This window comes from Leptidea sinapis, chromosome 47 (assembly GCF_905404315.1).
Source record: "Leptidea sinapis chromosome 47, ilLepSina1.1, whole genome shotgun sequence".
NCBI lineage: Eukaryota > Metazoa > Arthropoda > Insecta > Lepidoptera > Pieridae > Leptidea > Leptidea sinapis.
In genome coordinates this window covers 5,854,485-5,868,449 of record NC_066311.1, presented here as the reverse complement: position 1 = coordinate 5,868,449, position 13,965 = coordinate 5,854,485, and the positions used below count along the sequence as shown (strand labels likewise).

General features: G+C 35.0%; 1 protein-coding gene across 1 annotated transcript in view; it reads right to left on the bottom strand.

The window, feature by feature from the left end:
* LOC126978103 (leucine-rich repeat-containing protein 4-like) overlaps positions 1-13,965 on the bottom strand; it is a 148,649-nt gene that overhangs the window by 18,782 nt on the left and 115,902 nt on the right. The window lies entirely within an intron of this gene.

Here is a 13,965-nt window from a genome sequence, read left to right as displayed (position 1 = left end):
TTTTTACATATTCATATTATTTTATTTTATTAGTAAATACCCATTCTATTATGAAAAAAAGAAACCGAAAACTCAACGTTACTGTATATCAATAAAAGGTTATAATAAAGCGCATAAAGAAATTAAAAGAACACGTCCCTTAGCTGATGGTAATTGATACTCCCTGCCTATTACTATGCACCGCCACTCAGAATTCTTGAAAAAGCCAAAACCTCTGGCAGAAAAAGGCGCCGTATATGTTAGAATATATAACATATCGATATCAAAACTAATTATATTTCTAATCAGCTAATAGCTAATTAATCACAGCTCACTCCCAACTATAAACTTTTTTTTTAAATTAAATAAATTTATAAACTATTACATGCCCTAAACTGAAAATTTAAAATGATATCAAATATCAATAACTGACTGTAAATTATATTATATTTAAAGTATTGCCATCAAATCAACGATAAAGTCATCACCAATCGGCTTAATTCTTTGGTGTTGCGTTGATATTTGCGTTCTCTCTGCATCTTCTACCGCATTCATCACGGAGAGTGCTCAGAGCTGTTCGGGCTCATACCACCAGCCAAGTTCCACCACCGGATATTATGTCAAAATGCAAAAATTCCACACGCATCCTGTTGACGTCTGTCATTCACTGGCAGCCACTATGTGGAATCAATTGCCGGCTGTTATTTTCCCAACTCGATCCGACTTAGGGACCTTCGAGAATAAAGTATACTCCCACTATGAAGACCGACATCGCATCTCTTGCCACCTGTTAATAATAATCAGGGTGGTTACCTCATCACGTGAGCCTCTTGCCTGTTTTCCCCTATTATTTATAAATCAGACTCTTGTTCTTTTTGTTTGCTTGGTTCGTATGCTGAATGGCATTGCTTGCGGCAGCGTCATGTGCCGGGTCGTCTCCTTCCCTCAAATAAGTGCGAAGGGAACGATTGTTAGTCCATGCGTCAACTCGTGAACGGGTGCTGCTTGTGGTGCCAGGTCGACCTGTTATAGTTATTAAATCAGTTTATTAGTTGGATGCAATTACTAATTGTGACAGTAATCACGACCATCATGTTCACGAAGCATCCTTACACTAACAATGAGTTCAAGCTATTAAGGTTGATGGATCCAATATACGATAACTTATATTACAGTTAGTTATTTATTACTTTTTATGAAATAATTTGGATTATTTAAACACGACTCTATATTATGTAGGATTAAGTACCTTACAAACAATTTTGTTTCAACATCACAGAAGACCAAAGAGCTGGTAGTGACTTCGGACAGAGAATCAGTATCTTTGGAAACTTGCCTAAAGGGATTCCTTTTAATAATATATTTTAGTAATTACATTATATTTTTTAAGGTTTTTAGTTTTAGGTTCATTGTTCTAGTATATTTTTTTTTTACTTTTAAATAAACAGATATAGAATAATAAATTCTTATGTATATTACAGCCATTGTAAATATCTCTATTTGATTGAAAAGAATGGCCGTTGAGTCTCTTGTATGTTCTTCTCACGAGCTTAACTTTTAACGAATATAATATGGTTACTTCAGTAATTTAAAAATATATTTTGCAAAATCGCTTAGTTTAAGCCTAATTGAATAAAGTTTATTTGACTTTCTTTCTTTTCTAAATGATAGATAATATAGTTCGAAGTACTGAGCGAATTAATGCGGTCATAAAGTCTAAATCGATTGACTCTCCATTTAGTTTTTATCTCAACTTACGCTTGATTCGTTCCAAAAGTAATTTAAAAGATCCATAACATTTTCCTTAAGTTTTAAACTGGTATTTGATCTTCCAAAGTTATTCTGTTCACGGAACTATCGTTCTTTTTACTAGCAAAGGAAAACTTACTGATGCTGCTTTCAATCCATTCTCTAACTATACTTTTATGAGAACATGTAAGATAGGTAAAGTTTGACTTTATCGCGTAATATCATTTAAGATTTGACAATAGATAATAATAATAAACTTTAGCAGCACATAATTACAATCCAGGATATAGGACAAAATTTATAACATAAAAACACACACACATTTACACACACACACTTACATACACTTGCAAGGGTAATCAGAATATTTCTTTTTCTTTCTTAATCTTTTTTTTTATGAAATGTAATAATTTACATTTCATAAAAAAAAAAAGATAGCTTAAGTAGGTAATCTGGGAGCCACAATACATCCACTCCCGCTCAACACCTTCGGGCGGGAGGGGATGGCTGAAAAACAGCGCTACATGGAAACATAAATTCATGATTCCATGTCAAGTGAAGCTGAGCCTTTTCCTTTTGCCTTTTGTTTCATCGCGTATCCTAATTGTTTATTTTATATTTGTAATGATTTTTATGACAATAAAGAATTTATTATTATAATTAAAAAAGGAACCTTTAACAAAATAAGTAATTACAATATTATGTGTAAGAATAATTAATAGACCTAGTGGAATATAAAGAGAAATATGAAAACAATGACATTGAGGAGCAGTGCAGTCACTTTAGTGTAGCCAATCGGAGGCCCACTCAGTATACGTCGAACCGTCTGAGGCTCGACAATCGACACTGCTTTTCAGTGGGCACCGTGTTTCGCAGCACGGACTGCGACCACGACATACAAATACATATAATGGTTTAACTAAAGGTAAACCTATAAAATATAGTATATAACACTACTATGATGTTTATAATTTTTATTTTTATAATTAATTTATTATAAACTAGCTGACCCGACAGACGTTGTTCTGTATATAATAAATGAATTAATGTTTTTTTTTTATGAATTTGTCAATAATATATCATAACATCAAGAATTGATTCGTAAAAATGCACCCTGTTGTTGTAATGAAATTGTTTCACAGCATAACTGTCAAACCATTGCGTCAATAAATTCGACGGGGTACGCATCAATGGAAAAACAAATATGTTGTTTTTATTTAGTTCCGAGCATTTTCCTATTTATTCACCTTTTAAACCTTCCCTGTACTTCCACAAATAATTCAAGACCAAAATTAGCCAAATCGGTCCAGCCGTTCTCGAGTTTTAGCGAGACTTACGAACAGCAATTCATTTATATATATATATATATATATAGATATTAATAAATTAAAATTTAAACGTTTATTATAGCTGCAATAATTACAAAAAAAACTTGCAATGGTGCAATACGTTAAACCCGTGGTGCGTAGTGCCACTCAGGATTCTTGAAAATACCAAGAATTCTGATCACATGAATTAGATCAAGCCACAACCTGAGAGTTGAACAAGACATATCAAAATTTTTGAGCGGTACGTCACTCGAACGGTTGGCTCAGTGAAAGAGCGCTCACACGGAATGCTAGAGGTTGCAGGTTCGAGTCGTGTAGTTAAGATTTGTGTAGGTTAAGAAGGCTTTTAATAGTACGAAATTGAGTAAATCTGATAGAAAGATAAAAATAAAATAAATAAATAAAAATTGTCTTTATTTTTCTACTCCAATAATTTTTAACATCTTAATCTAGTTTGAACTAAATATATGATTTTAAATTAATTTAATAGCTGGTTATTAAAATAGTTTACTACAATTTCATTAAAACTTAGAAATAGCAGTAAAGGGCGTCCCATATTTGTAGAATGGACAATGATAGATGAAGGAAGCCCTGAACAGAGCGGGTACCACGAGAGGAAAAAGGGAGACCACGTAAGAGATGGAGAGACATCTTCAACAACAAATGTGGATCCCATTGGATGCGGACGTCATAGGAAAGATTTAGGAGAGGCCTACGCTACAGAAGCGATAGTGAAATACTGAACATAAAATATCGATTTCATTTCTGCGGGCAATATTTTTTACGGATAATTTGTAAGTATTTATAATTGAATCGAATGAATGGTCAGGAAGCTCAAGCATTCAAGCATCAAATCATTCTTCACAGTATTTAGCATTTTTAAAATGAAAACACCTTTTCAGCGTGCAATTTCAAAAGTTTAAGCGTTATGTTGACGCCCGCCCCAGTAACCTGCCATTTAAATATTAAATATTCCAGGCTACTGTAGCATTCACTTTAATTGGGTAACACATTTATTAGTGATGATTTAATTTAACTCATTAATTTTAATATAATTTGGACTGGTGCTTTTAAATATATTTACAGGCTTTTAATAGCCTTGAATGAGATAATACCAGTGGGAGGCTCCTTGGGCAGCCACGGCCACAAGGCACCACAACGGCGCCTATTTCTGCCGTGAAGCAGTAATGTGTAAGCATTACTGTGTTTCGGTCTGAAGGGCGCCGTAGCTAGTGAAATTACTGGGCAAATGAGACTTAACATCTTGTCTCAAGGTGACGAGCGCAGTTGTAGTGCCGCTCAGAATTTTTGGGGGTTTCAAGAATCCTGAGCGGCACTGCATTGTAATGGGCAGGGCGTATCAATTACCATCAGCTGAAGGTCCTGCTTGTCTTGTCCCTTATTTTCATAAAAAAAAAAAGAGAAAACACTGAAAAACCAGTTTAACGGTTTTGATGATTATGGTGTTTTTTATATATAATAATAATAATATTGACACACTGTTTGTCTTATTATCACATAGATTATCTTGCCCCAAACTAGGCATAGCCTGTACTATGGATACATACATACATACATAAAATCACGCCTCTTTCGCTAAGGGGTAGGCAGAGACCACTTCTTTCCAGTTGCTACGATCCTTACATACTTGTTTCGTTTCGTCCACTTTCATTATTCCTATCATACATGCTCTCCCGTTTAGGGTGCTCTTGACCTGGCCTTTTTCCAAGATGTCCCTGATTTGATCTTGATCAAATCAGGGACATCTTACAATATGAAACGTCCGCCTTGGTCTAATACTTCCAACACTTTCATTCACACTGGCCTTATACACTTTCTTCGTCAATCGTTCTTCATTCATTCTCTCGACATGTCCAAACCATCTCAGCATACATTTCTCAATTTTTGTCACAACATCTTCTTTCAGACCACAACGTTTCCTTATCTCACTATTTCTTATCCTGTCACTCAGTTTAACTCCTATCATACTTCTCAACGCTCTCATCTCAACTGCATTTATTCTGCTTTCATGTTTCTTCTGCCATACCCAACTTTCACTTCCGTACATGAGTGTTGGAACAAACACCCCCTCATGCACAGCCAAACGAGCCTTATTAGACACCTTCTGCCTGTTCATAAAGGAGTGCAAAGCTCCATGGGTACAAGACAACGATAATTATATTCAATACAATAAACTTACTTGAACATACATAAATACATATAAACACCCATGAATCGGAAACAAACATCCATATTCATCATATAAATGATTTCACCTACCGGGATTCGAACCCAGGACCTCATAATAATAATAATAAGCCTTTAATAGTTCCACCAATCTTCAAATATATAATATTATCTTAAGACTACGCGTATAATATATTAGTTATGTGATTGGAACCCCTACTCCTCCAGCTTCCTCCATTCCTCTTTTGTGCTTTTCCTCTCCATTCTTTTCCTGTCTTTTTATTATTTCATCAACCCATCTGTTTCTTGGGCGGCCTCTTTTTCTTTTGCCAGATAGTCCTTCCTAAATTGTCGTTTCAACTGTCCATCTTTTGTCCATGAATCTCGCCACATGACCTGCTCAGCGCCACCCATGTGTGTATTTTTATAATGAAAATAAGGGACGAGACGGACTACTACCCAAGGTTTTATATATTTATTTATTTATACTTTAATAAAACGACGTAAGCCAATTACAATATTAAAGTAAGTTATTAATTACAAATAAACAAACTAAACAGAATACACAAATAATAGTTCATAAATGCAAAGTTTACTGTAAATAACTAACAATTAATAAACATCCAAATACCGTTCATCCATTCCTCTCACATAAACGCAAGTGTTCTGTTAAAATCGTCTGCCATATATCCGCAAACAAATCACAAGCAGGGTTGCCTTCGAGATGAGCGTTGAGAGCAGAGAGAGACCTCGGTATAGGTGAGTTGGTGCGAGCCACAGTACGATGTCTCCAACTCGCGAAAAATCTATGCCTGCGCCTCGAACAGTTATTGTCCGGTACAAAGATTCTACATAGATAATGGGATGTGATGAGACCACCACCCATGGTAATCCGCAACGGCAGGGGTCTAGAGATCCGTTTCTGGTCTTTCAGCTGGGAGTAGATTCTTATCTTGATGGTTTCTTATACTTATTCATATAGGTCTACCAGGGGGAGGCTCTTTTGCACATAATGCCGGCTAGATTATGTGTGTACATTATTGTCTCAATCTGATGGACACCGTAGCTAATGAAATTACTGGATAAATCTTATATCTTTAAATGAGCAATTCTTGTATATATATATATATATAATCTGAATCTCCGAAATGGCTCCAACGATTTTCATAAAATTTTGTGTACAGGGGATTTTGGGGGCGATAAATCGATCTAGATCTAGGTTTCAACTTAAAAAAATGTGCTTTTATCTGTGTTTTAATGAGAAACAGCTGCAATAACATTAGAATACAAAGGTAAATTTCGCCAATATACACAAGACTAATAGCTTAGATGGCAAATTGGGTGATAAGGAAAGTAGAAGGCCCCGGTTCGAATCCAGAAGTCCTATTAGTTTTTTTTTTTGTTCAAGTTTTGTACATTCTTAAAAATCCGAGCAAGGCTCGGTCGTCCGGATATTGAGACATAAAATCTTATGTCTCAAGGTGACGAGCGCAGTTGTAGTACCTCTCAGCTCTTATTTTTTTATTGTATTTGTAATAACTTGAATAAAATATAATTTATTTCCTTTTAAAATTTGCCCAGCGAAGCGGGCGGGAACGTCTAGTTTTTAATAATCACAGAAAATGTAGAAACCAATCGTAAAAGTAATCAAGCACCACGTTGCAATGGCTCCGTCAGAAAACAAAGATTAAAACTAGGTTAATCAATAACGTTTGGGAAAATGAAGCGATATAAGCGTAAGGTTTGCTCAGTATAATTCCTAAATAGCTCATTTAGCTCAGCTTGGAATTAGTTATATTTTAACTTGATGGAAATATATTGATTGTTGTGCATTTGTTTGGTACCTGATAACAAACATAAACTTGTTATGCCTACTACTCGGCTAAGTCGAGTTAGTATGTCTTCTGTGCGGCGATGTATATGCTTTTACAACAAGATTCCAGAATGTATTGAAAACAATAGTATAACGATATTCAAAACAATTGTTTAAAAACGTTTGTGCGCTAAAGGTTACTATAACATTAATGACTTTCTTAATGATTCCACAGATTGGAAATGGAGCGACCGCCCTCAGTCTATTAAAAAATAAGTTTAATTGTACAATATTACTTTGTAAACATATGTTTTGATGAAAAAAAAGCCCGCTGAGTTTGTTGCTCCCATTCTTCTCAGGTCTGTGGCATTATTTTTGGAATGGGTGGTAGATTATGACTTTCAATGAGTGATGTCACATCCTATTTTGAATAAAAATTTTATCACGGGGAGTGTTCTGAAGAGCTGTTTAACCTGATTCCTGCCGCCGAATTCCACCTTCGCACGACACGCCACAAGTTAGGATATCATCCCCACCATCTGGATGTGTGGCGGTCCTCCACAGTGTGGTTTTCAAGGAGCTTTCCTCGTACTACGAAGCTGTGGAATGAGCTTCCTTGTGCAGTGTTTCCGGGACGATACGACATGGGTACCTTCAAAAAAAGCGCGTACACCTTCCTTAAAGGCCGGCAACGCTCTTGTGATTCCTCTGGTGTTGCAAGGGAATGTGGGCGGCGGTGATCACTTAACACCAGGTGACCCGTACGCTCGTTCGTCCTCCTATTCCATAAAAAAAAGAGTATAGTACTCTGTATCATGTAGGCATACTCTAAAATCTTTAACACTAATAGGACATGCTAAAATACTCTTTTTTAGCCAACTTCAAAAAAGGAGGAGATTCTCAATTCGTCGGTATGTTTTTTAAGGTTTGTTAGCTCAGAACTTTCGACTTTGTGAGCCAATTTTGATAATTCTTTTTTTTTGGAAAGGATATACTTCAAAAATTGTTCGTTAGTTACGATAATTGTTATTTTTGGAGTGGGTGTCAGCCAAAGTTAGTTCGTAACTACATACATAGTTATAGGTGAGATGTGCTTGAGTCGCACGCGCGACATGAGGAGGCGAGAGGCGAAAACGGAGCCGCGGCGGGAGGACACCGATTCCAAATATAACAATAATCGTCACTAGAATTAGATTAATTAATTAGATTGTATAAAAATACGCAATTGTTTTTATACATTTTAGTGCATAATATTATTAAATCTATAGTTTTGGAATAGTATTTTTTACGTCGGTTGCTTTTTGTTAATTTTTTTCCACAATGTTTACTATACTTGCGCCAGTCGTGTAATATTAAGCTAACCTATTATCATAACCAAGAAAGGCGATTATTTACTGTTAAAATGTTAATATCATCAATTTGCCAAGCCACATTCGAACGTTTCTGAACGCACCCAGTATGTCATAATGTGACAAGTTATTATGAGAATTGTGGCATCCATTTTAATAATTATAAAATAAAACAAATTGTTATGTTTTAAAGTGACAATCCTCACTTCTGGGATTAATTACAGAAGCTACAACCTGAGAGTTGAACAAAGCATATACAATTTTATCAACGATACGACACTCGAACGTTTGGCTCAATTGGAAGCAGAAGATTGCTCGCACGGAACGCGAGAGGTAGCGGGTTCGAGTCCCGCGTAGTTCATAAAATTTTTTTTCAGATTTTATTAGTGTAATAATCACTTATTAGTGATACTCTCTATTGAAAGTCGGTACTCTCTATTTCTTCTAATAAAAGTTGGCAACCTAATGAAAGGGTTGTTTTAGCAATTTCGTTAGAGAGTTAACGTACAATTTCATTAAGGTCGAACAGGAAAATTTCAAACTTGGATAAAAGAATAAAATCGATGTAGTACAGATACCAAATCAGCTGTTGTGTTTGTTGATTCGACCTACTTTCGAAAAACTAATTAAGAATTTCAATTTGTCAGATTTTTATAGTCTCAATTTGAACAATGTTTGAAAGGATGAAAGTTATTATATATTTTCAACATATTTCGTAAGTAGAATGCCATAAAATTATCACTACACAGGCGCACAGAACGAAGTTAAATGGTAAAATAGTAATAAATAGCACATAAATAATAAGAGATTGTGTGCCTAGTGGTGGTAGTGTTAAGATTTTAAACTGTCATAAAAAATTTGGTAATAATCATTTGGGCTATGTTGGTGGATGGACTTTGGTTATACTACGGATCTCCTCATTACAGATTCGATCTCGCAGGAAAACTCCGAGCATAGCCCTTCCTATTGCTCTCTGAGTGACCATGAGCTTTTCTCATCAGGCGCATAGTTAGCGACCACGTCTGCGTACCGTATGTCATCACTAGCAACACACACTGGTTGAAAACCTTCGTCTTCAGACACAGTGGTATTTGGGACGAGAAGTTTTTTTTATGAAAATAAGGGTCGAGACGAGTAGGACGTTCAGCTGAAGGTAATTGATTCGCCCTACCCATTACAATGCAGTGCCGCTCAAGATTCTTGAAAAACCCAAAAATTCTGAGCGGCACTACAATTGCGCTCGTCACCTTGAGACATAAGATGTTAAGTCTCAATTGCCCAGTAATTTCACTAGCTACGGCGCCCTTCAGACCGTAACACAGTAATGTTTACACATAACTGCTTCACGGCAGAAATAGGCGATTTTACGGAGCTTCCCGAACGCTGCCCATCCGTGATGGATTCAAGGAGTGACCTCTTTCACAAAATTGTACCTGCCCAACAGGATTGTTTGTCCAAGGTAGACTTGTCATTAATTTCGAGAGTACAGTTCCCAATTGTTACGGGAGTAGGTGCGACATGGGCATTAGACATGATCTCCGTCTTGTCCATGTTCATTTTGAGACCTACTACTCCTTGGGAAGCTGTATTGAGCCATTACTGGTAAAAAATAATGGTGGTTATAATATGTGGCTCCTGAATGCATCATGCAGGCTTATGATAAATTGGTAGATAAAAGAGTGTATGTAATTGTACATGAATAGGCATTAAAACACTCATGTGATGTTATTATGAAACGAGGCGAATTCGAACCCACACTCGGGTTTAATTTTACTACGGTACCTATTAGACCCTTGTGTGCGTGGCATCTTGACACTCAATGGTATCTTTCAATTTTGTAACATACGCTTCGTGTTATTTTAAATTAATAAAATACAAAATACTCACTAATGATACGTGACCCCAGCGTCTTTTCTTATTTCTTGTAGTATTATTTTTACAAAGTTTTACTACGCAACCCGGCATTTAAGTTTCAATTATTAACAAAGTTTAACAGAACATGTGGCTTGTCAACGTCACATATTGTTCGACACTGGCTCGAGTACGCCCACTTGAGCGTAGTATTAGTTGCCGTACTCTGCGAATACGCCTGTATTAAGTTGGAGCGCAGCGGAGACGAACTCTTAATCTAAGATTAGATTATTGTTTTGATTGAACTGAGAGTTCAATCTAATTTTCCGTATATCCTTAATGTTTATATAAGCTGCGGTATCCCAAAGGGTAAGTCGTATTCAAAGCTGACCTTTTGGTTGCAAAGCAGCCTGGCTTCCCAGTAAAGTATCACTTTAAACATAGCCGTAGGGGCTTGCTTTTAGTTCTAACTATTATTTTAATACCAATAGTAATACTAGCTGACCCAGCAAAAGTTGTAATGCCATATAAATTAATGCATATTAATTAAACTGTAATTATAAAGTATAAATGAAAATTTATCGTACTACAATAATTATTATATTCGATTGGCATATTCCAACCCTATTGCGGAACTGTGGATAGAACAGTATAGCGATATAAAAATATGTTGAAGGGCGAAAATTTTAAGTTGTATGTATTTTTAATGCAGAATCATAATAAAAACAAAATAAAAACAATTGTCAAAAAAAATATATAAAGTGGTGGGTCACCCTTATCATTTAAGGGTATGAAAAATAGATGTTAACCGATTTTCTGACATACTCGATATGCACACAAAATTTCATACTAATCGGTTTCGGATGAGTTTGGTAACAAAACCAGGACACTAGAATTTTATATAAGTAAATTATTACTGTTTAAATAATAAAGGATTATGAAAGATCGTTTATAAATATTTTAAAGTGAAATACACTTATGAAATTGTATCGGTTTGCCTTACACAGCCTTACCTAAACCATTTGATTCAACTTCTTCAAACTAAACGTAAAAAAATACAAATCTTATATATAAAATTCTCGTGTCACAATGTTAGTTACCTTACTCCTCCGAAACGGCTTTACTGATTTTTACCAAATTTTATATGCATATTCAGTAGGTCTGAGAATCGGCTACTACGAGGATCTATTTTTCATCCCTCTAAATGTTAAGGGTAGTCCACCCCAATTTTTTTTTTAAATTTATACAATTTTTTTTATTGAAAAATATATACAAATTCAAATTTTTGCCCTTCTATTTTTGTATCACGATCAACAACTATTTTTGTATCACGATTTTTATATTATTCTGTTCCATTCACCAAACCAATACAGGGCTGCAAGATGGCAATCGAATACAATAATTGTAGTACGATATATTTGGTAGGTCTGAGAAGCGGTTGTATCAAAATTTTAATAATTGATTTTTTTCAATGTGTTATATGACAATACGACGTTTGCTGGGTCAGCCAGTATCTTTATATTTGTTACTTACTAGTTAATTAGTGAAATTCTATTTTGATTTCATTCGAAATAACATTGCATAATATTATTTTTCATCTTAAATATGTACCCTTTTCTGGTTATTGACGACCTCTTCAATTAGTCTGTATGTAATTCCTTTCTTTTGTTTTAAATTCTAAGCCTCCGTCAAATAATGAGCCGGTGGAATAAAATTGTAAGTATCAGTCTATTAAAAACTTTTTCAAAAACGTTATTATGTTGGCTGTACTTATATTACAGAGGCCAAGTCAGTAGTTTTTACTATTTCTGTCTGTTGCTTGTACACTCAAATCTCAGAAACAGTGAGCTAGTTTAAACGCGGTTTTTACTGAAATACTGTCACACGGTCATTTTCATTTCAATTGTTAAAACATATAAAAGATATTATGAAAATATGCGACGCAAACTCAGACAAAATCGTCGGCTTGGCTAACTTTTAATATGGTTTTCATTAGGCCTATAATATATTTAAATTTAGTATATCATATAACATGAATTACAGACTGTAATTTCATCACAATAACATAAATATAAAAACTGCCTACAGCGATTCTCCATTTAAGTGGAAATCCAAGCTAAAGACCTTTATTCCACACGTCAAAGCTGTGGGACTGCGCCTCCTTGTGCGGTGTTTCCGGGACGATACAACATGGAAACCTTCAAAAAAAAGCGTACACCTTCCTTAAAGGCCGGCAATACACCTGTGATACCTCTAATATTGCAAGAGAATGTGGGCGGCGGTGATCACTTAACACCAGTTGACCCGTACGCTCCTTTTCTATAAAAAAATAGTAAATTTGTTAATTTAAAATATAAAAGATTTTTAATATTACTATGTTCACTATTACTATTACTTACTAATTACGTAACAACTTCAGACAGAAGGACCCTTAAGTATGGACTGAATAAATTGACCGACTCGGTATTACATGGATCTCGAACCTTTTTACGGTAAAAGAACTGAGTTGCGAGATTTGGTTTGTCTTACAAGTTGTGTTTTGATAGCATTATATTACATTGTAATAGATTATTTTCAACTTTTATCGATACTCATTTTATTTTTTTAAACTAAGAGTGGTTTTACTTGTCATTGTTTAGTAACGAGCAATCGTATACTCGGATACGATATCCATAATATTGTTGAGAAATCATAATTTTTCGCGGCGGCCATCTTGGATTTAAAAAAAACTGCGTTTTCTACACAAGATGTTATGCGGCAGAATTGCCATCTAAAGATCTAATATTTAACTACTAAACGAATACATCAACCAATAGCATGTATCTTTTCTCGATCTCCCTTACTCTCTCCATCTTCTTCGACAAAAACGCTGCACATCTTCGTGACGCTAATATTATTATTATTGCGTTTCATTCGTAAAAAAATTACCCTTATGTGCCTAAAAAAGTTTCACTTCAATAAAATTCAACTGAAATATAAAAGATAATCGCCCGAATTCGAGAGATACTCAATTTTTGACTGACAGTAATAAAAACACACTAAAGTTAACTGTTATTGAAACGGTCTACGTTTTTTTCTATAGCTCTACCTACCTATGGTAAGCGGTATGACCTCCCAAAGGTAGATCAAAGCTGAAGATATAAATTTCTATCTAATTTAACAAACTTTTAAAGATAAGTAGGTTATTGAGACCGGCCGTGAACCCATAAATTGTTGGAGATTTTACTGAGCTCCAAAATATTGACAATCCCCTAACCTTACAGTAATTAAGTTTACTTAAGCAATTGAAGTGAAAATATTTATTGTGTACACATAGCAACTCCTTTAATACCCTGACTTTCAAAATAATTGCGGATTTATCACGAGGAGGAATTTCTACCGAAATTTCAATCTGAAATTAATAACAAGATTCTCGTTAGAAATTTCGTTTTATTTGTATAGTACGCGACTTTTCACCTCGAAGATTTGGTTTACGTGGTAATAGAAGGTTCTGACACAATTTTAAAGGCTTTTTTGTTTAGTCATGAAGTAAAAGGGGCCTCAATTATTTTTGACATACAATTTATCCATAAGAATTCTATAGAAATCTAAATTTTTTACCGATTAAAAAAGAAGGAGGTTCTCAATTCGATTAGTATTTTTTTAAGTATCTTCTTCTTCTTATCGAGTCGACGGTCACCTCAAATACGGGCAGCCCAAAAAGCAACCG